We start from the raw sequence: 4,874 nt of genomic DNA on the forward strand, positions 1-4,874 counted from the left end.
CACAGATGTTGATTTGAAGTCACATTACATTGAGAGATTAATGAGATAGAAATCACAAGTGATAATGAATGTAAGTTCTGTTTATGCCTATGTTTTTGTATTGACGATGACATCCCAAATGTTTTAAAATGAATAATATTACTTTTCTTCGGAAATATTTGATAACGTATTTATCATATTTTACTGGAAAAATTCCGCAACATTTTTATTAAAAGTGGTACTCTGATTTTTATAAAACATAAACAAAATCAGTCTTTTCTGACCGTAAAAATGGAAATGTCACACCATCTTAAAAAACTTAAATTTTTAAATAGATTTAATGCTATCAACATAAAAAATTTGCACATTTGACTATCTTGGTTAATTTTGACGGTTTTAGTGTTTTTGACCAAATATGTCAATTCGAACATTTAAACCTTACACAAAACCCTATAGACTTCGTTGTAAAATTATTATTGATGTAAATCCTCATTTACAACAACCTTAAGTCATTAGTTGTCTTATCATAAAACCAGAATTTCTATAAAAATCGGCTTTATATGGCATTATCAAACTATATAACAACGATGATAAAACAATATTATAATATAAGACAATGAAGGAGTACCTTCAAGTTTTTATAAACACTGATTAAGTTTTTCACTAAATGGACTATTTAGGATATTTGTAATTACCACAACATCTACCATGTTGTCTTTTATCATAAAAATATTATAGTAACAAAGTATGAACATGGCTACACATGTTTCTTTTTTAAAGATCAATATTTAGAGAATCTTTAAGATGTATTCGTGATATTTGATACAAATTTAATTACAAGTATTTAAAAGTAATACAATAATTCAAATACTCAATATTAAGATAGGTTGTCTTGATTATTTAGCGTGTGAGTATATATTTACACAAATATATATATATATATATATATATATATATATATATATATATATATATATATATATATATATATATATATATATATATATATATATACACGTGTGTGTGTAAATAAACCTAAAATACGTCACTCATCACTTATGAACAATCATCTAGCTTGATTGGGTGAGCAACTATCTTACCTTAGTTAAACATGTAGAATCCATCTTCTTTGATGGCCCAGATACATCTATAAAAACATTTATTGAAATAGTACTTTATATCTATGTTGTTATTAAAAACAATTAAGGTTGTTGTCGTGGATTTCCATTAGAAAATTAGCATTAAAAAGAGTTTTCCCATAGAGTGAAATGCTACCATGATCGAATCTTAGCGGGTGGAGATGTAGTTGCAGATACATATGTTGAGATTACAAGATAAACATATAAGGAAAATAGTTTTTTCATAGTGCATCGAAGGAGTAAATCAGAAAATATTTCAATTATATATATATATATATATATATATATATATATATATATATATATATATATATATATATACTAGGTTACAACCCGTGGAAACCACGGGTAAGAAAAAAAATATATAGTTAATTAAATATGATAATGAAAAATCAAAGATTTATAAAATTTTATTAAATTTATAAGATATAATATTTGTTTAAACTTATATTGATTATTTAAAATCTACCATATATATATATATATATATATATATATATATATATATATATATATATATATATATATATATATATATATATATATATATATATATATATATATATATATGAGTTTGAATAAAATGTAAAACACACAATCAATCATGCAAATAACACTGATATACGAAAAATTAAATATAACAGAAATTTAATAAAGATAAATAAACATAACATAATAAATTACAAATTAAAAACTAACTTTTTTAAAATTTTCTAAAAATTTCTTTATACACAATATTTGAAGTTTTGTTTGTAAGCACCATCGTTATTTAAAATTAAAACCTTAATTCTTAGATAACTTAAAAAAGTATATTAAAAAAAAATATGTAAACAATTTTAAACTGCTATTTCAAAAAATTAACCACCACAAGCCACATTCCAACAACAACAACTAAGAAAGGCAGTAATCGGTAGAGCATAAATTCCGCTAACTTTCATAATAAAAGAAAAAGTAGGAGAAATTGTGAAGCTCTCACCACAAAAACTTCACCCATGTTCTCTAACAACTTCATTATCAAAACCCTTTGAGCAAATCTACATAAAGATTCATCTTAGTATGCGATTAGAACCTTAAGATCTACAAAAACACACACACACACAATGCACTTAATAATCATTGTGTTGAAGAAAAACGTTTGCTTGCACAGTGAAAGGACAGCCCTACCTTCAAATTATATATATATATATATATATATATATATATATATATATATATATATATATATATATATATATATATATATATACTAATAAGCAAAAACATTATCAAAAGCAGAATGTTATGTTGCTTATGAAATAAATAAAGAAAAATTGGGTTATACCTCAATTTGAAGAAAACAGATATCTTAAATAAAATTGTTGATAAATGTTTACCAGTAATTTTTATTATGAGATTAGATTAGTGGTTAGAGGGGATAACGAATAAAATGGTTGAAAAAAGCTAATTTCCATGAAATTAGCAAATACCATATTGCTACGTAGTTGAAAAAAATCATATAGTATATGAAATATGAAGTGTAAAATGTTTACCGGGTGAAGAAGAAGACCCCTAGGAAGGGCCTCATCAAGGATGTCTCAACGGTTTGTGGCCAAACCTATGAATGTTACTAAGATATACGTGAGGGTACTATATTCTTTCAAAATAATATATAAATAGTTCGATTAATATGGCCTAAATCCTAATACAAGTGGAAAAAGGTAAATTAATCTTGCTTGATGCCTTGAATGCATCCTGCATTCCGACTGATTAAGAAGCTTCAACATTATTCATTGCACTTCTTAATAGCTTATGCTCTCATTTAAGTCGAATAAATTAGATATTGATGTTTGTTTATAAATACTTGGTTATAAAACTAAAATTCTCACTTGGGACTTTTAGCAAACTCCAGGTTTGCAAATTGACATGAACATCTTATCTGCACCTAAGCATTAGGAAAAACAAATAACAAATCAAACATAAAGACTGTCAAATTCAAAACTTTAAGACATAAATGTGATAAAAAAAACAACAAAACCTCCAAAAATAGAGACAGTAAGTGACACTAAAAAACTCTGAATATCACAAAACATTCCACTGACAATCTAATTAGAACTACATAAGAGTTGTTGTAATTCATTTTCAAAACACACCAGAAACCTAAATAAGTTGTTCACTATAGATTAAAAACTCAAAAGAATTGAATAATAGTAATTTCATATTACCAAAAAAAATCCTTAAAAAACCAAAGAGACAATACAAACCTGTCATTACAACTAAATGTAGGTGTTTGAGTCTATTGTATGCTTTGTCTTGTTCTCACCACATCTGTACTTTTTTGCAAACCTGCCTTCAAATATGAAATTTTGTATCTAAAACCTGTTGCTGAGAAAGAAAGGAATTTAGGGGCAAAATATTTAATAACATGAATATGAGTAGGGGGATCATTAGTTGTTTACCTGCAAACAATCTTCTTGCGAAGCAGGGACCTACACAATTCCAAACTCGAAATAGTTCAAATTGTTCTCCTAATCGATGAATATATGACAAAAACTCACCTTATTTCTTACACAAACAAAAGTTAGACCCAGGTGTGTGAGAGGAAAGAGTTAGGTTTCTTTTACAGAGAGGGTATAGAGGCGTTGAAAGCAAAAATCTATCGAGAGGGTTTAGAGGTGTTGGAAGCCGAAAGTGTTGAAGAATCTAGGGTTTCCTCTTCTTCAATAAAATTGTAGTCGTGTCGATGAGTTCAAATCGCATAAAAGAATAACCCGATAGAAATCAACTCACCTAACAGAATGGGAGAATAGATGGTGGTAATTGATGGTGACGTTAGATGATGGAGACGGTAAGGACATCGGTGGATGGTGCGTTGATGGCAGCGTGATGGTCGAGCAAGGTGGCAACAAATCAAAGTTGGAAAAAACGGAAGAAACATCCAACATCGTGCAAGATAAAGATGAATCGTGTTGTATCATCTATTCCTTGGGAAAAAGCGGAAAAGATAAATTGAGTAGATAATCATGGCTGATTACACGAGATTATAATTATCGACACCAGAAGGAATTTCGATTTTAAACCAAAAGAAGGGACACATAGGAGTTTAAAGGAGAGAGGCAAAATAGACAATTCACTTTGTAAAATTCTAGCTTTAGGAGATGCCACATAGGAAAAAAAAAAGTTTCGTTTTTATTTATATATATATATATATATATATATATATATATATATATATATATATATATATATATATATATATATATATATATATATATATATATATATATATATATATATATATATATACCAATTTATTTTTCTCACACATTCCAAATGAATGACAAGACAATATTATTAAGTAATGTTAAACAAATTACATCAATTTGGTAACGCAATTGTCGTAAAGCAGCAACGGAACTTGTTATCGATTTAATTATAAAATTCTCAATCACCCGAATAATATAAATTTAGTAAAGGTGTATATTAGACTATGTTTATTGATAAATTGGGTGTTAGATATATAAATAATGCAAAATAAGAAAAATGAAAAATAGATAAAACACATATATTATTATCACTTTATCATAAAACTCACCATTTATGTACATGCATTAATTATTAGTTATTAGTTTTATGGAAAATTTCAAACACATTCATGCACCACTAAAAACATGGAGTTTTTCCTAAAAATATTAGTGATGTAAAATTTTCAACGGTAAAAACCGACTCAACGGTAACAAAAATGAAAATCCTAATATAGTGATGTAATAGCGATAGAAT

The 4,874-nt window shown here is 26.7% G+C and overlaps 1 long non-coding RNA gene across 1 annotated transcript; it reads right to left on the bottom strand.

The window, feature by feature from the left end:
- Nucleotides 1-1,820: 1,820 nt before the first annotated feature.
- Nucleotides 1,821-4,251, bottom strand: LOC122198052 (uncharacterized). Its single transcript, XR_006191873.2, has 3 exons — nucleotides 3,584-4,251; nucleotides 2,648-3,553; nucleotides 1,821-2,152 (listed from the first exon to the last, which is right to left on the bottom strand). It is a non-coding gene; the product is annotated as an uncharacterized LOC122198052 (long non-coding RNA).
- Nucleotides 4,252-4,874: the final 623 nt, after the last annotated feature.

Source organism: Lactuca sativa, chromosome 5 (genome assembly GCF_002870075.4).
Source record: "Lactuca sativa cultivar Salinas chromosome 5, Lsat_Salinas_v11, whole genome shotgun sequence".
In the NCBI taxonomy this organism is placed as follows: Eukaryota; Viridiplantae; Streptophyta; class Magnoliopsida; order Asterales; family Asteraceae; genus Lactuca; species Lactuca sativa.